The sequence below is a fragment of the Schistocerca nitens genome, chromosome 7, assembly GCF_023898315.1.
Source record: "Schistocerca nitens isolate TAMUIC-IGC-003100 chromosome 7, iqSchNite1.1, whole genome shotgun sequence".
NCBI lineage: Eukaryota > Metazoa > Arthropoda > Insecta > Orthoptera > Acrididae > Schistocerca > Schistocerca nitens.
In genome coordinates, this window is record NC_064620.1 from 447,025,801 (window position 1) to 447,049,907 (window position 24,107).

Below are 24,107 nucleotides of genomic sequence, written 5' to 3' on the forward strand. Positions count from 1 at the left end.
ATTACTCTGCCAGTGGTTGTCATATGGGTGGTGTCTGTTTTGGTCACGATTTGCGTAGTAAGAATAGCCTTGTCGTGTCCAGTTATTATTTCTGTTGTCACGGAATTATGACGGATGTGACCTGTAATTGTTGTGCTCCTGTTCTCGCGTTCCGCGATTGTCAGTGTCGATTTCCAGTTCTTGTAACAGTCCCTGAAAAGCTTCAATGTCGTCTTTGCAACGTCCTGCTAAAATAATATGTCGTAAATGTTCAGGCAGTTTGATTAAGCAAATTCGGATGAGTTCTGAGGGGCTGTATGGGTTTGAAAGATACTGATTCTTATGCAACATGTCTTCAAAATATTTCATAATACTGGAAAATTCAGATTGTTCGAAACGTTTCATCATTATGATGCTATGTTTTACTCGGTCTTGTGTGGCTTGAGACCAATATGCTGAGAGGAAGGCATGGTAAAATTCTCCTTCACTGTGGCAATCGTGAATGACCGATCGCATTCTTACAGCTGGTTCATTCTCTAAGTAGCCACACATAAATTCTAATCTGTGCTCCAATGACCAGTTGGGAGGAAAACAATGAGAGAATTGATTGAGCCACGCTTGTGGATGAATGTCGTTGGCAGAATTCTTAAACGTTTTGAATTTACGTGTAGTAATGAACAGCTTATAGTCAAAATCATCGTGTCGGCGAGTCGCATGTCGGTCATTGTTACGTCGTGTCGGCGGTTCCATCTCAAAATTCGGTGCACATTGCCAGTTTCTTTCATAACTTCCGAAATGCCCTGTGTTATTATTTTGCGTCTTTTCCGTATTTCTAAGTCCCTCTTCCCGTGTTGGGGCGCGAGTGTCCTCTGAAATACGTAATTCTTGTATTACCTGTGTCAGCTGATCTTGTACTTCGCGGATTTCTCTTTGGTGTTGCGTATTAATTTGATTCAGATTTTGTTTCAGTTTCCTAATTTGTTCGCTCTCTTCTGTGTCATTAAAGACTAGAGGTTTTGTGTCATTCAGATTATCATCTACCTTCGTAGATAAGTTAGTGAACTGATCCGAAAGTTCGGCTACTTTCTCCGATAGTGAACACATTTCCTCAGTGTGTTTTTCTGAACCAAGTTTCAGAGTATCTACTGTGTCCTTTAAGTTTTCCTGAGTTTTTGCAAGTTGCGTAACCGAATCGGTAGATGCAACTGAGTCAAATTTAGCTTGCAAGGTCTCATGATTTTCGTGAACAGTAGTTTGCAGTTCTTTTATGGCTGCTTCGTGATTCTGTAGTGCATTTTCATGCCGCGAAAAAATAGGTTGGAAATGCTCACAAATTTGTGTTTTTACGTCATTACAGACTTTTTGACATTTCCATTCAATGTTATGTAACTCAGTAGTTAAATCTTCACGTGTTTGTTCAAGAGTTTGCTCCAATGAGTCTAACTTTTGAAGCTTTTGCTGTGTTTGTCTCTGATTTTGTTCCATTGTGTCTAACTGTTGCTGTGTTTGTCTCTGATTTTGTTCCATTGTGTCTAACTTTTTGAGATTTTGTTCCACTGTGTCTAACTTTTTGAGATTTTGTTCCACTGTGTCTAACTTTTTGAGATTTTGTGCCATTTGTCTCTGATTTTGTTCCATTTGTTGCATTAATTGCAATAATAATGTATTAGTGTCTGGAATCTGTTTCTCTATGCTTTTTGGCAGTGCATTTTCACCGGCAACATTCACATTTTGACAAGCAGAAAATGTGTCTTGACTCATTTGAGAAAACGGTGATGACCCAAAACCTAAGTCTACAGTATTTGCAATATTGTGTTCTGTCATTCCCGATTCCTGAGGCGAGCTGTTGCCGACCGATCGATCGATAATGCTTCCCTCTTCACTAATTGTTTCCCTGTCCACGCCATTGTTTGCCGCAAGCTCCATTTCCCTGTGCACAATTACCAAATTACTAACTTGAACATCAGTTAATTCATTACTCGGTGGCGCTAACACACTGCTTTCGTTTTCACTGTCGTTTCTCAGTTTACTTTGGAGCCTAGTATTACGTTTTTCACACGCCATTATTGTCACAGTGTTTCACACGACAACACAGAAAAACACAATTTGAAGAGCAAAAATAGGGGAACACATTAACATAGCACTGAAAATAATATCTAGTTAATTGCAGCTGCGAAATGCTTGGTGCAAATCTACATGCATACCACAACTGTTTTACTGTACAACAATGAAAGACTGCAACTACAAAGGAGATTTTCTCTACAATTATGCGCTAGCAATAAACAAAAGCTACACTAATTACACAATCTACAAGAAAAAAAATCAGAAGATTCCAGTGAGGTATCCTCGGCTAAGGGTCGACATATGAAACGTCCCCTTTTTAAACAATTATACAAGACTGTGCTAAACCTGACACACAATATTTTTTAGCGCAACGCAATCTGACTTTCAGAATTCCCTACAAAAGAATGGCCCTGAGTAACTTTAAACTATACCTTTCACAAATCACTAAATCACTTACCTCACAAAAATCTTCGTTACTCCCACTACTGCAATACAGCAAGCGCCACTACTGCTAGCTAAATAAAAGATTCAAACTATGGAAGGCACTAACTACTGATAGGGATAGTTAGCAAATGAAAGATATTAATAGAGAACAAACAATGTATTTACCTTGATATCATCCTTTATAAATATAGCAGTTCATGACAAATTTCAAAACTCCGCCATCTTTCTCCCCACATCCACCACTGCTGGCGGCTCACCTCCAACTGCGCAACGCTATGCGCTGTTCACAGCCAGCTGCCTAGCACTACAATGGCGAGTATTACAACAATGCAAAGCAGCCACAGACTGCACGCAGCACAGCCAGTGATTTTCATACAGAGGTGGCGTTACCAATAAAAAAACCTAAACAGCCTACTTGCAAAGGATATGATTGTCGGAAGGACAGACTCTGCATACAGGAAAGTCAAAACAACCTTTGGTGACATTAAAAGAAACGGTGGTAACATTAAGAGTGCAACGGGAATTACACTGTTAAATGCAGAGGAGAGAGCAGATAGGTGGAAAGAATACATTGAAAGCCTCTATGAAGGTGAAGATTTGTCTGAAGGGATAGAAGAAGAAACAGGAGTCGATTTAGAAGAGATAGGGGATCCAGTATTAGAATCGGAATTTAAAAGAGCTTTGGAGGACTTACGGTCAAGTAAGGCAGAAGGGATAGATAACATTCCATCAGAATTTCTAAAATCATTTCGGGAAGTGGCAACAAAACGAATATTCACGTTGGTGTGTAGAATAAATGAGTCTGGCGACATACCATCTGACTTTCGGAAAAGCATCATCCACACAGTTCCGAAGACGGCAAGAGCTGACAAGTGCGAAAATTATAGCACAATCAGCTTAAAAGCTCATGCATCGAAGCTGCTTACAAGAATAATATACAGAAGAATGGAAAAGAAAATTGAGAATGCGCTAGGTGACGATCAGTTTGGCTTTAGGAAAAGTAAAGGGACGGGAGATTCAATTCTGACGTTACAGCTAATAAAGGAAGCAAGGCCAAAGAAAAATCAAGACACTTACAGAGGATTTGTCGACCTGGAAAAAGCGTTCGACAATATAAAATGGTGCAAGCTGTTCGAGATTCTGAAAAAAATTGGGGTAAGCTATAGGGAGAGACGAGTCATATACAATATGTACAACAACCAAGAGGGAATAATAAGAGTGGACTATCAAGAACGAAGTGCTCGTATTAAGAAGGGTGTAAGACAAGGCTGTAGCCTTTCGCCCCTACTCTTCAATCGGTACATCGAGGAAGCAATGATGGAAATAAAAGAAAGGTTCAGGAGTGGAATTAAAATACAAGGTGAAAGGATATCAATGATACGATTCGCTGATCACATTGCTATCCTGAGTGAAAGTGAAGAAGAATTAAATGATCTGCTGAACGGAATGAACAGTCTGATGAGTACACAGTACGGTTTGAGAGTAAATCGGAGAAAGACGAAGGTAATGAGAAGTAGTAGAAATGAGAACAGCGAGAAACTTAACATCAGGATTGATGGTCACGAAGTCGATGAAGTTAAGGAATTCTGCTACCTAGGCAGTAAAATAACCAATGACGGATGGAGCAAGGAGGACATCAAAAGCAGACTCGCTATGGCAAAAAAGGCATTTCTGGGCAAAAAAGGCATTTCTGGCCAAGACAAGTCTACTAATATTAAGTACCGGCCTTAATTTGAGGAAGAAATTTCTGAGGATGTACGTCTGGAGTACAGCATTGTACGGTAGTGAAACATGGACTGTGGGAAAACCGGAACAGAAGAGAATCGAAGCATTTGAGATGTGGTGCTATAGACGAATGTGGAAAATTAGGTGGACTGATAAGGTAAGGAATGAGGAGGTTCTACGCAGAATCGGAGAGGAAAGGAATATGTGGATAACACTGATAAGGAGAAGGGACAGGATGATAGGACATCTGCTAAGACATGAGGGAATGACTTCCATGGTACTAGAGGGAGCTGTAGAGGGCAAAAACTGTAGAGGAAGATAGAGATTGGAATAACTCAAGCAAATAATTGAGGACGTAGGTTGCAAGTGCTACTCTGAGATGAATAGGTTAGCACAGGAAAGGAATTCGTGGCGGGCCGCATCAAACCAGTCAGTAGACTGATGACCAAAAAAAAAAAAAAAAAAAAAAAAAAAAGTGTACAAGACAGTCAGGCAATAAACATCTTTAGAATTTGTTTGATTAAAATACAACAAATAAATCAGGTTTACCTAAAAGTGCGTTCATCAAAATGCAAGAAAAACACTTAAAGTTGCTTAATATGAAACCACCGAGGATTGGACAATGTGGTCAAGACGAGCGGACCTGAAATTATTTAGGGCAGGTCCGATACGCTGCTCACAATACTCCACCTTTTCTAATCAACCAATGGGTACACGCTCCAAAGTACCAACATACAATGACAAGAGAAGTAACTTTTAAGAAAAACAAATAAAAACTTACGTCGTCAGATTACGCAGTGATAAGTCGTTAAAAGGTAATAAATAATAAACTAGCTGGCCAAGGCAGTTCCCTTCCCCCACCACATCCACTTACACCTGATTGTAAAGAAGTTCAGCGGCCAACCGAGGTTCAGCTTAAAATCCCGCCACGAGGAGGAAACGGTAAATACACAGCAAACACAGGTCGAAGTGAGACGTGAATGGTTGGCTGGTGAACACCGTACGTTAAACACAAGTTTGGCTTGGAAGTACAACTCACAAAATACATGTAACATGATTTGCCCTCATAAGACACATAAGCTCACGGGCTTCAAATAACTAAAGAAAGTGCATTGGTGATCTAGTGCACAGAGTACTAGGCAAAATTAAATTTTGAATGTCGCATATAATGACACACTGACTTTAAAAAGATTACGAAACCTCAATAACTTAAAATACACACTCAGATCTCATCTACATGACAATTACCAAATGAAAGTTATTATGTTTTGATAAGAATGACACGCTCCTCAAATCGCTTGCCAGGCAGAGGAACAGGGAACAACAACAGAAGGCTGAACCAAATCCGATAGAGAAGCTGCCAGACAAAAACAAGCACAGGAAGCGAACCACTCACACTTATCACATTCACAGCGAATACCTAGTGCATTCGGCGCCGAAGCACTGGAATAAGGTATCGTGTATTCTTCGCCCAGAAAAGGTCAAGGAAGGGCCCACTAATCCCCTGGGGACGTGAGCTAACATGATCAAGCCGTACGGTACTAACCATACTATATGGTGGATGTAATAATTTCAGTGTTATTAGTTCTGATATTTATATGTTTTTACGTAGAGAGTACTTACTGATTAAAATTTAAAAAAATGATTCTATTAATTTATACAGAAATTTGGTTTAGAATACATACACAGCGACGTTGCCCAAGTGGAGCACAAAATAAGTAAATAAATAAACAAGTAAATTGCGGTCAGGTTTTTGAAGGGCCATTTGTTGGCTGTTTCTATGCTGAAATTTGTTAAACTTACGTCAGAGAAGCACTCGACTCAAAGGACATGAAAGAAGGCAAAAAGTCGGCAGCTCGTGGTCGTGCGATAGCGTTCTCGCTTCCCACGCGCGGGTTCCCGGGTTCGATTCCCGGCGGGGTCAGGGACTTTCTCTGCCTCGTGATGACTGGGTGTTGTGTGATGTCCTTAGGTTAGTTGGGTTTAAGTAGTTCTAAGTTCTAGGGGACTGATGACCATAGCTGTTAAGTCCCATATTGCTCAGAGCCATTTGAAGGCAAAAACTTTTATAGTTTTAGAGTGCATTTGTAGATGATCAAAAAATTAACGAGACTAACAAAAATTAAGAATCTATTAAGGAGGTGTTTCTTGATAAAACTGAAGGACTTAAAAAAAAGTCGAATATCTTGTACATAACTGTCATGCAAAAGAGGACAGTGTATTAGTTGAAGAAAAAGCAAATGAAGAAGAATCCAATGAAAGTAGTAGTAATATTTTATTTTCTGACATCTGTCAGTGACCTTTGACTGTCTTAGAAACCTAACAGTTAAGTCATCAAAATTGTGACAAAAAATTTAAAAACAAACATTATTCAATCGTTTTTGTTAAAACCTTAGGAACAAATCTAACTCTAAACAGAAATACCTTATCTAGACAGCACCTCAAGCGGAAGAACGGTCCTATATGAATTAGCAAATAAGTAAATGATTTTGTGAGGATGGTAATTGGTGAGGATGACAGAAGTCCTCTTTGGGTACCAAAGTACTTAGCTAAACCACAGCGTAAACGTCACTTTGAAGCAGAACAAAATGTTCTACGTGTATGTCACAAAATAGGAAATTAATGCAGTTCTGTGTGAGCTCCAAATTGATCACGGAAAATATCGCCAAGTCATTCAATAACTCAATATTTAAATAGCGCAGGAGCCTCATCTTTGCATCATTAGTGCACGTCTTTCTGAAGTGAATGAGAACTCAGAAGAAGCAAGTTTACATTCCAAAGATATGTTTAATTTTAGCTCATTATATGATCAGTCATCATTACAACCTAGAGAAAACCAATTTTGCATTTGGTGTTTCATGTCACGTCTACAGTTGTGTTCATTTTCGCTCGGATTGTTGGTTATGGGGGAGGTGGATGTGAGGGGGTGGGAGGAAGCTACCATGACCTCTTCAAGGAACCGTCACAGCATTTGCTTAAACAAGGAAAACCAAATAAAGTAAACCATGGAGGGCCAGATGATTGAGCCCTGGTTAGCCAGTGCGCTAATCTCGCTTGGTACGATAAACAACAAATAAACAGTAGATAGAGGAAAATAAGACTTCACAGAGACTTTAGAATATTTCAGTATCATAAAGAAGATTCTTTTCTTTTACATCACCAGACAGCAGTCATTGTCAATAGATATGTTTTCATAAAAGTGCACTTATTAAATACACGGAAATATTGAGTGGCATTATGTTCACACATGTGTAGTGTAGCTTAATTTTAACTGTTAATTTGTAAACACTACTGAGGTATGTGACGAGTGGCCATTAGGGTTTAGATGCGTTAGAAATCACATGCCTACACTTTTAAAAATAATCTCATTCTCATCGCGCTTTATCCAGGATTTGGACTGGCTAAATGGCTGAAGTAAATTTATCGTCATTTAGGCGTGTTTAAAATCAGCTTATAAGCTTCGTAAATTTTTTCCCTTTTTTGTTTTTGTTCTTTTTTGTATTTTTTAAGATTGCTATTTACATTTAGTATATTTTTTATTACTTACATATTCTGATACATTAATTAGTCTAGTTTCTGAAGCTAGGAGATAGCCTTCAAGCAAGCCCTTATCTCACCAGCCTTCTCGTACTTTTTCAATATTTTCTCCAGCCTTTCATCCCGTTTCATGTACACTGTTTTCATTCTTTTACCTTCCATACTCAGCTCTGTTCTCATTAACGCGCACGCTGAATTTTCTGCTTCTGTTTTCATGCAAGTAATTACATCACTAATTTTAGGATCTGGTTTGGAAAGCAAATTATTAATTTTGTTATGACAGCCCTCTTATGAGTTAGTTGTTCGATGGAGCCATTTGTAACAGCTCCAAAGGCTGATAGTGTTTTCTTCATTTTCCATCCATCTCTCTACAAAATTGTCGAAAAAGTCAGAAAGCCTAGGAATATCCGGTGCCTGTGAATGTATCTCCAGCCAGCCATCACATACATCTTCAGGCCTTAGAAACGCCAGCGCCGCAAACATGCGAATTTGTTGTCTCACTTCTTCATTTTCCGTATATTCGCGAAGCCTAGATCCTGTACTTTCCTCCAGAGAGTTGGTAACATATATTTAATTACAAAAATCGCTGCTGACTCAAAATGTACAGTCACACAAGCAGGGTTCCATTCTGGAATATTTTCCAGCACATTCCTGAAAAGTCGGATGCATGTCTCTTTCCTTTTATTAGGTAATAACGCAAATGCAACTGGGTAGATATTAGTCTCATTTATATTACTTCCAAAATCTGCATGAATTGTATATATCTGTGAAAACTGTTTGCTACAGCACTTGAACGTATCATCTACAAAAAAATTTCGTTTACTTCTTAGAGCCTCTCTCCCTGCTCTTCCACAAAAAGAACTATTATACTGTCTCCTGATGTATCGTCGCTTAATAGGAAACTGCTGCTATCATTCATAGTTAATAGCTCTGTTTTAAGTTCAATCTCTTGTCTTGTCTCTTGATCCCTCTCACTTCCCTGCGACTTTGCCCTTTGCCTGTATAACGTCCTCTTCGTTGTTCGCTCGACTGTGCAAGCTACCTAGCTCCCCTGAATAGATTTTGCAAGAAGTTCGAAATTGTGAGAAAAATAGGAGTAAGCTATAGGGAAAGACACGTAATATCAAGAACCAAGAAAGAAAATTAAGACTGACAGGCAAAAAGTTTAATTCTTGGATTAAAAAGGAGTTAAACAGGGATGCAGTCTTTCGAACCTACAGTTCAATCTACACATCGAAGGAGCTAGGAAGGAAATAAAAAACGGTTCAAGAGCGGGATTAAAATTCAGTCTGAAAGGATCTGTATGGTGAGATTCGCTGATGCTATTGTTATTGTCAGTAAATGTAAAGAGGAATTAAAGGATCTTTTGCATGGAATAAACTGTCTAATGAGTACAGAACATCGATTGCGGGTGAACCGTAAAAAGACGAAGGTAATGAGATGTAGCAGAAATTAGGATGGCGAGAAAATTAACACCAAAACTGGGGATCACGAAGTAGAAGTTCAGGAATTCCGCTACCTTGTAACCAAAATTACCCATGAGGGACCAAGCAGGGACATAAAAAGCAGACTAGCACAGGCGTTCAGGGCATTTCTGGCCAAGAGAAGTCTACTGGTATCAAACATTGACCTTAATTTGAGAAAGAAATTTATGATGATGCTCAATTGGAGCACAGTATTGCGTGGTAGTGAATCATGGACAATGGAAAAACCGGTACAAAAGAAAAGCGGTGTTACAGAAGGAAGTTGATAATGAGGTTGACTGGTAAAATAAGGAATGAGAAGGTTCTCTGCAAAATCGGCGAACGAAGGAACACATGAGAAACACTGACAAGAAGAAGTGGCTCTCAAATGGCTCTGAGCACTATGGGACTCAACATCTTAGGTCATAAGTCCCCTAGAACTTAGAACTACTTAAACCTAACTAACCTAAGGACATCACACACATCCATGCCCGAGGCAGGATTCGAACCTGCGACCGTAGCAGTCCCGCGGTTCCGGACAACAGCGCCAGAACCGCTAGACCACCGCGGCCGGCTGACAAGAAGAAGGGAATGGTGATAGCAGAGGTGTTAAGACATCAGGAATAATCTCCATGATATAGAGGGAACTGTAGAGAGTAAGAACAGCTATGGAAGACAGAGATTACGTCCAACAAATAATTGAGGATGTACAGTGTGTCCGAAAAGTCTTTCCCTGATTACATAAATTGATAACTCAGGCTAGAAGTAAGATACAAATATGAAACTGGTGTCTAATTGTTTACAAACTATCAAAGTTTTTTTCACATATCAGTAAACTTCCACGTGAACACCCTTGGTAGCACGTAGCACATCTAGGCGATATTCAGTTTCCGTCCACACATTAGCCAACATCACTGAAGGATTCGATTCAACGACTGTGGTTATCCGTTGCCGCAGTGTTTCAAGATCTGGTACACGTGTTCGGTAGACCTAGTCTTGACATAACCCCATAGAAAGAAGTCTAATGGGGTTATGTCAGGAGGCGTGGAGGCCAAACCGTTAGCCCATTACGACCAATCTATCGCCCAGGAAATGTCATATCGAGATAGGCACGGACGTCCAAACCCCAATGTGAAAAAAAACTTTGATAGTTTGTAAACAATTAGACACCAGTTTCATATTTGTATCTTACTTCTAGCCTGAGTTATCAATTTATGTAATCATGGAAAGACTTTTCGGACACCCTGTATGATTCACGTACTACTTTGAGATGGGCAGCATCACTCCAGTCAGAATATTGATGACTCAGAAAAAAAAACCAAATAATCTTAACTTAAAAAAAATGGTTCAAATGGCTCTGAGCACTATGGGACTTAACATCTATGGCCATCAGTCCCCTAGAACTTAGAACTACTTAAACCTAACTAACCTAAGGACATCACACAAGACCCAGCCATCACGAGGCAGAGAATATCCCTGCCCCGCCGGGAATCGAACCCGGGAACCCGGGCGTGGGAAGCGAGAACGCTACCGCACGACCACGAGATGCGGGCTATCTTAACTTCTTTAACCCTTTAGCTGGTCACTGAACCTCTGAAGATTGGAAAAAACACTTGCGTGCCAGGATGCAATACGGATGCGGACATCATTTCGCGTAAAAGCGTACACCACTAACTACAGCACATCCCGCAACCATGGTGCCTCACAGATGGAAAGAACAGAAGACTTAGAGATTAGTTCGTCATAATGTATAGTTCCTGATCAGTTGCCTTCCGTTTATACGAGAGCTAAAAACGAGTGGAAGGTTTTGCCTGCGAGGTAAGCTCAAAAAACCTGCTATATGACGGTAGAATTAATATAGTCGACCGAGTCCCTAACTGCATGTTAGCGACGCGGAGGTGCATTGTTACCCAGAGGGGGAGGGCACTGACAGAGGGTGAATTTTGCAGATACGTTCGAGCAAGCGGCCGGTCCGGCAAGGTACCTGCTCCTCTGTCGGAGATTCGGACAGAAAATCACTTAGGGCCCGTCGGCCGTTGTTATACAAAGGTCGGCGCGTGAACAAAGGCGGCGCAGGCCCTGGGCTCTGGCAACGAGTAGCTGTCCGGGCGCTCCATTGTCGGCGCGGCAGCGCACACCATAAATCCGGTACGGCAGCTGCCACGCCTCCCATGGCCTCTGTGTGAACGCGAACTGCGTGTGTGCTCCATGCACAGGCTGCCCCTCTTTAGTGCTGTGCTAAGATTGTCGCTCTTTTTTTTATACTTGTTGCTGCTACTTCTGTTTGTGCCCAGCGGGTACATCGTGGCGCGATTAAATATCGATAGATCCCTCTGGTCGGCAGAATCACTGGCAGTGGTGGAGCCAGAGCGATTTTCCGCCCCCCAGTGGGAAGCGCAGTGACGGTTTGGTGGATTTAAGCGCGACTGCGGGGGCGGTTGCTCTCTCTCTCTCTCTCACACACACACTTATCGGGTTCCAGAGGTTTGCTTGGCGATGGCGGATAGTAAACGCCATGAAGTGGTGGCCAATAATATCCTTGGCTCGCTGCTGAATTTGGAATTTGAGTCAGAGCGGATTATGTGATGTCTTGTGTCGGTTGGATCAGTGAAGACTGCTCGATGTATATTTTCTTGCGTGACTTGGGCGAACGCCGGACATTTGCCACGCCGGACATTTGCCACGCTGTACATTTGCCACACTTGCCCCTTCGCCACGTAGCTTGAGTAGCGATCCCTCAGGTAAGGGACGCCCTTCCTCGTACTTCATCTGTCCGCTTTCAAACCGCCGTCTCCACATCTTACTCGGTACAACCAGTACGTAAGGGACCTTCTTCTTCGACATCTTGGCGAAATACATAGCTTCTTTTCCGAAATCGAAATATTTATAACTTTTGGGAAACGAAAGCTATACCGACGGCTATGTCAGTATGTAATTAGTTCTGCCAAGTATAAATATAGATCCCTCTGTCTGCACAGTAGCTTCCTTTCACGCTTACTGATACCGATGGAAACAGTCCATCGCCATGGGACCAACAAGAAAGGAACGATCTATAGAGAATGCGAATGTACGCTAATCATTTCTTTTAGATCACTGCATTTGTGCCTACTTTAATTACTACAACTGGATGCCCATAAGACAATAAGGAAAGGAGAAGTGGGTATGTGAATGTCTGAAAAGAAGAACGACATACTCCACATTACTCTCTAAAATACGATATCCCTAGCGGCGAAACATTAGTTAATAAAGTGTAGCGGGACAAGGTTCAAAACATGACTGAAAATACGTTCACTAAATAGAGATAAGAACATCTATGATTGACAACGTAGAGTTTTAAAATGTTAGAAATAAGGAAATGAAGTAATACAGAATGCTATGCTTGTAACGTACGTTGTTGTTCTACGTTGTTTAGCTCTGGTATTTACAGGGTCACAGTGAAAGCATCCTAGGTTTTGGAGGGAAAAGCCGTAATTGTAATTATTTGCACTACAACAGAAACAAGAAGCACAACTTACGGAAAAATAATGTAATGTGTGTTCCAGCTCACAAGCGACATTGTAGCAGATAGTTCCTGTGACTTAGTATGGGCGCAGGCTATATTCGACAGCCGGAATAAATTAATAACTGGCTCCTTTTACCGACCCCCGGTATCAGATGAAACAGTTGCTGAACAGCTCAAAGAAAACTTGAGTCTCATCACAAATAGGTACCCTACTCATACAATTATAGTTGGCAGTGACTTCAATCTACCTTCCGTATGTTGACAAAATATTTTTCCAGACCCTATAGATAGACCCCTATGGATAGAAAACAACTTCCGTAATTGTTCTAAATGCTTTTTTAAAATTTTTTTGAACAATTAGTTCACTATGCCATTCAAATTGTAAATGGTTACGAAAATAGACTTGACCTCTTAGTTACAAAAAATCCTGAGCATCACGACGGATACAGGGATTAGTGAACACACAGTCGTAGCGAGGCTCAATTCCGTAACAAAGAAATTCACCAAAACTAAACGCGAAATATATCAATCTATAAAAGCAGCTAAAAATTCGGTTGACGTCTTCCTAAGAGACAGTCTCCAGTCCTTCCAAACTATGTAAGTGAAGATCATATGTGGCTTAAGTTTAAAGAAATAGTATCAACAGCACTCGAGAGATTCATACCAAATAAATTAATAAGAGATGAAACTGCTCCCCCATGGTACACAAAACACGACAGAAAGCTGCTGCAGGGGCACCGAAAAAGGCACGTAAAATTTAGAAGCACGCAAATACTCGATGATTGGGGATGTTCTACTGAGGCTCGAAATTTGGTGCGGATTTCAATGCGAGATGCATTTAACAATTTCCACAACGAAACTCTCTCTAAAAAAGTGGCGGAAAATCCAGAGAGATTCTTGTCTTACGTTAAGTGAACCAGCGGAAATGCTCAGTAAGTACTTTTGAAACGTCCCCTTTAGAAAAATTTATACACGACTGTGCTTAAACTGACACACAATATTTGGTTAGCGCAACGCAATCTGACTTTCAATAATCCCTACAAATGAATGGCCCTGACTAACATTAAACTATACCTTTCACAAATGACTTACCTCACAAAAATCTTCGCTACTCAAGCTACTGCAATACAGCGAACGCCACTACTGCCAGCTAAATAAAAGATTCAAACTATGGAAGGCACTAACTACTGATAGGGATAGTTAGCAAATGAAAGATATTAATAGAGAACAAACAATGTATTTACCTTGATATCATCATAGATAAATATAGCAGTTCATGACAAATTTCAAAACTCCGCCATCTCTCTCCCCACATCCACCACTGCTGGCGGCTCACCTCCAACTGCACAACGCTACGCGCTGTTCCCAGCCAGCTGCCTAACACTACAATGGCGAGTATTACAACAATGCAAAGCAGCCACAGACTGCACACAGCACAGCCAGTGATTTTCATACAGAGGTGGCGTTACCAAAAAAACCTAAACAGCCTACTTACATAGCCCCCATGCTCCCCACAAAAAATTTTACAAATTGGTTTGGGCACTGGGCAATACATATTTGTTAAAATTTTTCATAATCGTAATTACAATAACAAAGAAATCAAATGCACACACTTATTGATACAATGTTGGTCAAAAGCTAAAATTTTCTCACAGTCCATAAAGACAGTCCTGATCATTCATCATATTGCAGTGTTTTTCTCAAAGTCTGAGCAGTAAAAGAAAATGCATACGGAAGTAGTGGATTTCCATGCAGTCTTGAAAAAGTAGCGTTGTCCTTCCAACGGAAAGACAGTGCTGACTCTTGACATGCTGACAGGTAATGGGCCACAACAGAGCAAACCCACAGCGGAGTCAGTCGAAGTTTTGAAGAGTATTGGTGGGTAGGTCATCACAGAGCAGACCCACTGTAGTCCTGGTAGAGATTACGGTATTGGTGGGCCACCAGAGGTGCAGACCCACTGCAGTCCTTGTAGAAATAATGGTATTGATGGATCATCAGTAGACCCACTGTAGTCCTTGTAGAGATAATGGTACTGGTGGGTCATCAAAGATGCAGACCCACTGCAGTCCTTGTAGAGATGGCCAGCAGCCATCTGTTGCGACTAAGCAGGTGCACAATCACCATCGAAGAGTTTTGTGGATAATGTAGCAAGTCCATAACCACTACTTGTGCACTCACAAAGTTTTTGAATTGTCCTGAGAACCAGCAATGCTGTTAACCAGTCCCTTGCTGAATTATTAACACACGTGCAAACACTAACAGTCCCTACTTCTCACATATTGTCCATATACTATGACCAATAGAAACGTGTGCAGTGAAATGTAACTTACAAGTTACTTAATTTGATGACCTGGTGTCAATTACAATTTTATAACAGAAGAATACAATTACAAAGGTACAAAATACATCATTAAAGAACATAACAATACAGATAACATTTGTAGTACAGGTTTTACAATAGAATAGAAATAAACATATACATCAGTGTTACAAAAATAATGACATAAGTACATACATAAAAATCAGAATAAATTGTGAAACATCAACTTCACACATGAGCTTTAAAACAAAACAGAATAAATAATGTCTAAACATCTTTACAAAGAAAATAACATATTATTAATGCAAATTATATTTGAGGATATCAGTATTCCTCATCATAGTGAATGTAGCTTAGTATTAGAAGAGAAAAAAATTCTATGAAACAGTACACAGAGACAGGAAGAAAACAAATACACACGGGTACACAAACACATAGTGGGATAACACAAGGAAAGGACAGGGTTTCTTTTACTGCAGTGTTTTGCAAACAAAACTTTCTTTACTTCTCAGAGATCTCCCTTCGTTCCTCATTATTTCCAAAAAGTCCTATCAATACCTGCTTTCTCTACTCTGTTCATATTTCTTTCAAAATAATTACGGATCATTGTACAATACTCATTTTGGCCCAGAACGTTTTCATATACCTTCAATGCATTTCTTTCCATTCATCACAACTAGTTTCTTATATAGTCTACCCCCTCTTAAGCTAACTTAAATCTACTGAGCTCAGATGCTAAACTAAGGGACGAGGCAATGCAGCAGCACATAAAACAATTAACGCAAACAGCAATGACAAAAAAGTGCAGATTTGCAAAGGAAGCAGCATTTTAGAAATTAGCGAAGCAATTGCAATATTATGACTAATATAAGGCAATGTGCAGCAAACAAGAAAAATAAATCTGGCTTAGCAGAGTAACACAAATTAAAATTCAGTAGCACTATGCCTGGCAAACAGCATAACTTATACCTAAACATGACAAAGTTCAAGCAGAAAAAGTATTACACTAAAAATGGCCATGTCTGATACCTATGTCACATCTTAACACTAGAGTGATGCATCACAATTTATTCTATAAAAGAAATTAACAAGTACTTGAAAAGAAAACTATGATTGCAGTTCCTGTGAAGGTAAATGTCTTTTTGTGCTCCCTCATTTTTTTTGAAAAAATTATTATTTACTCGATCTGGAGACAGAAAATATTTATATTAGTACATCTATAAAATTTTATTTTAACCAATGCTGCAGTGCAGCTAGAAACTAGATATCAAATGAAATAAGCAATTACGCAAACCAAAGCATAAAAATATCATTCAATAGTCATGTGACATTTCATAAGTTAACAGAAATTCTCTCAACTCTCGTAGAAAGACGCTTGTCATAATGAGGTGTGCAGATGTAAAAATATTTCTCGTCATTTCATTAGGCATTTCTGTAAATATCATAAATTAAGAGCTCCACAGTGTCAACATATGTTTTCAAGTTCGACCGTGTCGTTTTTGCGATGCTCTCTACAAAGGAACGTCAATAGCGAGGATAATGGCCTCCCTTTTTTTTTTCTACCTGTGCCGCTGAAAAGGGCTCGCAATAATGGCTTTTTCTCCAGGCGTCTGACACACCTGGCCGCTCACAACGAATTACTTCACGGTCACTTACCTTTCTTAACGAAATATTTACGACAGCAGTTTTCACTACAGTGACAGTCTCATATAAAAATTTCATAGGTCAAGAATTTGCGTTACAAATCTGTAGAAACAAAATCATATGAATATAACAGTGTCCAAAAAATTTTCGCTGGCATTGTGATACATTCACGCATTTACACACATTTCCTACCTCTTAAAGTACGATTCTTGGTTTCCAACATCCTGTTTCACAAGTCAGTGTCCCTAACCGCTACTCATTACTCCTTACCTTATTACACATATATATATTCGTCGACGCTTCTTTAATATTTCATTATATGAAATACGTAGCATAATCAAATTCCTCATATAGCATCAGCTTCTTGACCATAAACATACCTCAGCAGCATAATACACATCGTCGTCGTAAAAATAACATCATAACACCTCAGTCAACTCTCAAAATCGTCGTAGCTTCCTCCAATAGTTTCAAAACCTAAAAAAATTCTCTGCTCATTTCAATAGTGTCATCACCCTCAAACGTACTTTAAAAATCATGATCCCATACCAAATACATCATTCAAAGCTCTCATAGTACCACAATGGCTCCGAAAAAATATGAACAGTTCACAAAGTACTGACAAAATACAATTTCATAAGTGTGAAGTTATTCAACTGTGTAATTACGTAAACATCTGTCACTAATGTAGTAAAAAAAATGTTTGTTTCTCTCAGGTAAATAATCAGATAGCTGTGTAATTTGTGTGTTAGAGAAATATGGTACCGATGTGTAAAGTTGTATAAGCAAATACCACATTAGCTAGGGTTCCTTGTGCTTGCCAAACACATGGTACACAAAGTAAGCGTGTACCCCCCTGAGGATTAATGTAATTATACCCTCAGGTGTTATAGATTATTGCAATGGAATGAAATGTATCACGGAAAACCTTCTTTGCAATTCAAAAATCTTGAAAAATAAATGGCTTAAGTACAAAATTAATCTCTCAAATGCGTGTCCTGTAGCGCTAAATGTGCATCTTGCTGTAAGATAATTCTGTGGAAGTGTCGTAGTTATCGTCCTCCGAAAGCTAAGTTCTGCAGAAGTCAATGTACTTACCTCATGATACACAAAAGTGAAATGCTTAGAGTATAGATATCTTAGTTATTACGCTTATTGTTGTGATGAAGAAAGTATTGTGCTGTAACGTATTGTTGTGCTATGGAAAAGGCTGTCTCCTTGTAGCTATACCACAAAAGTTACTACTAAAACCTGTTTTTCTTTCCAGAAGAATTCAGAAAACTGCGCAGATATAAAACAGATACACCGCAAAAGCAACATTGTAAATTGTCACTCATTAGTAGCGTCGTGATAAAAATCGTGTAGCTGTCACATAAACTAACCTCTGTGTCATCTGGTATCTCTCAGAAAGCACTTTAATTTCAGAATGTATTTTCAAATAAACCAAAATGTAGCATTAAAATCTCATTAACAGTACTGGTAAATGTTCTAAGTATGTGAGCCTTATAGTCGTTACGTAATCGTGCAACAAACCAGCAAGAATGCACACACACAATAACACTGTGTCGTCTGTTCACAATAACAATGCATTCGTAATTTCTGTTTAAAAATGTTCCCTAGGCTCTAGACTGGATATTTGACTTCAAACATTGTTGTATGTTAACAGATTCTAAGTCTGACAAAGCTTACTAGCAATGTAAAGTGAAAAGTTATATGGGAAAGACAAAGTTAAAAAGCAGATTATCTTTCAATAAACGGTTTTACATGTGAAATGTGGTGTAAACCTTTACTCTTCCTAGTACGCAGAATTTCAACTTCAACGCAATTATCATGCGGTATACGTCGGTAAAGAATACTGGAATTTTTCTCAAGGTTAGCGTCTTACGTTATTTTTCTCGGAGCCAGCGGGCGCACCGACTGCCTGCTGTGCGAGTCATTGTCTCTCTCTTTGTTGGCGCGCCGTTATTTGGATTAGGAGACCTAACTTCTACAAATTCACTTTGACGAGAAGGCCCTGCTCTGTTTGAATCCCGCCAGTTCTGATGCAATTCAGGTCTTTCGTTACGATCATATCGTCTGTCGTCATGTCGGTTGATGCCATAGTTTCTTTCTTGTCGGTCACGTGGTGGAGAATTTCTCCCTGAAACGAAACTGCGCGCTGGACCGTTGCGTCTAAAGTTATTCCACTGATAATATTTATTTTGGTTCCCATATTGTCTGTTTCTCTGATTGTCTCTGTGATAGTCATTACCGCGGAGAGGTGATCTTTCCCTGTAATTATTACTACTCTGCCAACGGTTGTCATACGGGTGGTGTCTGTTTTGGTCACGATATGTGTTGTGAGAATAGCCGTGTCGCGTCCAGTTATTATTTCTTTCATCGCGGAATTGCGACGGATGTGATCTGTAATTGTTGTGCTCATGCGTTCCGCGATTGTCAGTGTCAGTTTCCAGTTCTTGTAACAGTCCCTGAAAAGCCTCAATGTCTTCTTTGCAACGTCCTGCTAAAATAATATGTCGTAAATGTTCAGGTAATTTGATTAAGCAAATGCGGATGAGTTCTGAGGGGCTGTATGGGTTTGACAGGTACTGATTCTTGTGCAACATGTCTTCAAAATATTTCACAAGACTGGAGAATTCAGATTGTTCGAAATGTTTCATCATTATGATGCCATGTTTTACTCGGTCTTGTGTGGCTTGAGACCAATATGCTGAGAGGAAGGCATGGTAAAATTCTCCTTCACTGTGGCAATCGTGAATGACCGATCGCATTCTTACAGCTGGTTCATTCTCTAAGTAGCCACACATAAATTCTAATCTGTGTTCTAACGACCAGTTGGGAGGAAAACAATGAGAGAATTGATGGAGCCATGCTTGTGGATGAATGTCGTTGCCAGAATTCTTAAATGTTTTGAATTTACGTGTAGTAATGAACAGCTTATAGTCAAAGTCATCATGTCGGCTAGTCGCATATCGGTCATTGTTACGTCGTGTCGGCTGTTCCCTCTCAAAATTCGGTGTGCATTGCCAGTTTCTTTCATAACTTCCGAAATGCCCTGTGTTATTATTTTCCGGCTTTTCCGTATTTCTAAGTCCCTCTTCACGTATTGGGGCGCGAGTGTCCTCTGAAATACGTAATTCTTGTATTACCTGTGTCAGCTGATCTTGTACTCCCCGGATTTCTCTTTGGTGTTGCGTATTAATTTGATTCAGATTTTGTTTCAGTTTCTTAATTTGTTCGCACTCTTCTGTGTCATTAAAGACTACCGGTTTTGTATCGTTCCGATTATCATCTACCTTCGTAGATAAGTCAGTGAACTGATCCGAAAGTTCGGCTACTTTCTCCGATAGTGAACACATTTCCTCAGTGTGTTTTTCTGAACCAAGTTTCAGAGTGTCCATTTGTGTTGAAATCGAATCTACTGTGTCCTTTAAGTTTTCTTGAGTTTTTGCAAGTTGCGTAACCGAATCGGTAGATGCAACTGAGTCAATTTTAGCCGACAAGGTCTCATGATTTTCATGAACAATGGTTTGCAGTTCTTTTATGGCTGCTTCGTGATTCTGTAATGCATTTTCATGCCGCGAAAAAATAGGTTGAAAATGCTCACAAATTTGTGTTTTTACGTCATTACAGACTTTTTGACATTTCGATTCGATGTTATGTAACTCAGTAGTTAAATCTTCACGTGTTTGTTCAAGCGTGGTGTGAAGATTTTGTCTCTGGTGTTGTTCCATTGTGTCTAACTTTTGAAGATTTTGTTCCATTGTGTCTAACTTTTGAAGATTTTGTCCCATTTGTTTCTGATTTTGTTCAAGCGTTGTGTCTAACTTTTGTAGCCTTTGTCCCATTTGTTGCATTAATTGTAATAACAATGCACTGGTGTCTGAAACATGTTCCTCAGTACTTTTAGGCAGTGAAGTTGCACTGGCAACATTCACATTTTGACAAGCAGAAAATGTGTCTTGACTTATTTGAGAAAACGGTGAGGACCCAAAACCTGAGTCTACAGTATTTGCAATATTGTGCTCTGTCATTCCTGATTCCTGAGGCGAGCTGTTGCCGACCGATCGATCGATAATGCTTCCCTCTTCACTAATTGTTTCACTGTCCACGCCATTGTTTGCCGCCTGCTCCATTTCCCTATGCACAATTACCAAATTACTACTTTGAACATTAGTTAATTCATTACTCTGTGGCGCTAACACACTGCTTTCGTCTTCACTGTCATTTCTCAGTTTACTTTGCAGCCTAGTATTACATTTTTCACACGCCATTATTGTCACAGTATTTCACACGACAACACAGAAGAAGAGCAAAAATAAGAGAACACATTAACATAACACTGAAAATAATATCCAGTTAATTGCAGCTGCGAAATACTTGGTGCAAATCTACATGCATGCCAGAACTGTTTTACTGTACAACAATGAAAGACTGCAACTACAAAGGAGATTCTCTCTACAATTATGCGCTAGCAATAAACAATAGTTACACTAATTACACAAACTACAAGAAAAAAATCAGAAGATTCCAGTGAGGTATCCTGGCAGGGTCGCCATATGAAACGTCCCCTTTAGAAAAATTTATACACGACTGTGCTTAAACTGACACACAATATTTTGTTAGCGCAACGCAATCTGACTTTCAATAATCCCTACAAAGAATGGCCCTGACTAACATTAAACTATACCTTTCACAAATCACTTACCTCACAAAAATCTTCGCTACTCAAGCTACTGCAATACAGCGAACGCCACTACTGCCAGCTAAATAAAAGATTCAAACTATGGAAGGCACTATCTACTGATAGGGATAGTTAGCAAATGAAAGATATTAATAGAGAACAAACAATGTATTTACCTTGATATCATCATATATAAATCTAGCAGTTCATGACAAATTTCAAAACTCCGCCATCTCTCTCCCCACATCCACCACTGCTGGCGGCTCACCTCCAACTGCACAACGCTACGCGCTGTTCCCAGCCAGCTGCCTAACACTACAATGGCGAGTATTACAACAATGTAAAGCAGCCACAGACTGCACACAGCACAGCCAGTGATTTTCATACAGAGGTGGCGTTACCAAAAAAACCTAAACAGCCTACTTACACTTTTACTGCGGGTCGGGCGGTGGGTGTGGAGGAAGAGGAGGAGGAGGAGGAGGAGGAGGCGGGGGAGACAAAGGACCCAACCCTTCGGGGCAGGTAATATCGTGGCAAATGTCCGCACACCGCTTGGGCACCTGTTTGTGCGTGGATTTGGATAAACCGGGAAAAGCTTGTGTCCGCTTTGGCGCCAGGTTGGTTTCCTGTCAGTCACTTCCAAAGTACTGAACACGAGAGTGACTGGTGGATATGCTCAACCGATTACAGACGTTGGACGTGCGCTTGTGCGCTTATCTTTCTACTTCCTGGCAATTACTGTGAGCATTTAATTACGGTCCTAACAATTATACATAGCTATAGTTTACGTGTGGAAAGGCTGTTCTCTCACTTGCCATCCTGGGTATACATCGTCGTCCGTAAAGCAGTTTTTTTAACATTACAAGTGATCCCATTCAAATTTGATGTGATCCCATTCAAGTTTTTTTTCTGCGAATTATTTTACTGTCAAAACGCCGGTGTTAAAGCTTCTTGCCTGGATTTGGCCGTGCTAACTGTCGTTGTCTCATTCAACCTGTACAAACCTGATTTGAGCTGAAGGCTCGCTTTTCCCAAATTTTCTCTAATGTCTTTTGCAGTTTTTTCCAAAAATCGTTAATTAATAACGCAATTGTTATAGGATAGCTAGAGTACACATGTGGTTTACTTTGCGAGTCCCGCTAAAAGGGTCTTGAGTAAAAGAAATGGTCAACACTAAACGGTGCTAGCTCTGTTCATCGTACTAAAGCGTCAGTCTAAATCTCAGCTGGCCAGCTAGGTTGAGTATTATTCATAAACAAATAAAAAAAAAAGATTCTTTCGCCTTACACGGGCATCTTGTCTGCACTAACAACTAATTGTATCTTATGTAAATGTGTCATCAGCCTATTTACTTGGATTTGCTTGTTTTCCTAATTACATGCGACCTGGTTTCCTTAACAGTGGATTTTCGAGGTTAATCGTGTGTTAATCATTACTGTAGTTTCCTAAAACTTGATAAATTTTGTATATGTGTTGTTAAACGCCAAATTGTTGATCTTACCAAACACTTGCGTTGAAGTTTGAATTCAATGTCAAAATTTCAGAAAATTTTTCCTGAATGTTATTTTGGAAATTTCGTAAATTCCACCACCAGTTACCTTGGTTGCAAAATAAAAAGTCACTAGAAAATTCTGATGGTAATTACTTAGATTTTTTAGATCTTTTCGATGCATCAGTAAAGTGATTTATTTTTTATTAAATTTGGTAATAAAATTATGGTCCAGTATCCTACCACTCAACACCAGCACCCTACCGCATTTCTCTGTTGTTGTTGTTGTTATTGTTGTCTTCAGTCCGAGGACTGGTTTGATGCAGGTGCTCTATCCTGCGCAAGTCTCTTTCTGCAGAGGTACTGCAGTCTTCATCGATTTGAACTTGATTGCTGCATTTATGCCTTCGTCCCTCTCTACAATTTTTAACACGCCCACTTCCTCCCATTACTCCCTTAGCAATTCCTCCGTTACCCAGGATGTGACGTATCAAACGACTCCTCCTTTTTTCCTCAGTCTGATACAGTATCTCCTCATTAGTTACTGAATCTACCAATCGAGTCTTTAACATTTTTCAGCAACACCACATTTCAAAAGTTTCTCTGCCCATATTGCCCGGACAGCTTCTCATCGACGTTTATTTCTATGCAAGGTTGCACTACGTACAAATACCTTCAAAACAGGTTGCCTAAGATTCTGTACTGTCGAAGATGACAGGACGTCCGGTCGAAATCTCTCGTGCCTTCAAAGAGTGTGTTGTAGTCAAAATTCTCAATAGATTTCTCTAAATCCGTAAACGCAATAAGCGTACATTTGCCCTCGTTCTATCTTCTAAGATCAGCCATAGAGTCAGCATTGGCTCGCGTATTCTTGCATTTCTCCGGAACCAAAATTGATCTTCACCGAGGTCAGGTTCTACTGTTTCTTCCATTCATCTGTAAATAATTCGTATCAGTAATTTGCAGCTCTGTTGAATATTCAGATGCCTAATTAGGAAGGTTTTCTTTCTTCGCCTACAGTTCCTTGGCTAAATGTGAGAGCTGCGTATTAACTTAACTCTCCAGTGGCGTTTACGGTGATGAGTTATTTTTATTGTTGACGATGACAAGAGAAGGGTAATGCCTAATATAAATCCCAAGCTTACTACTGTCGAATAGGGATCGCCAAATTGTATATCAAAGTTTAACTACGTGGTCTTCTTTCTGTGAGAGACTGCTGAGAGTGTCTGGCGATACGGAATCTTCCGCCATCG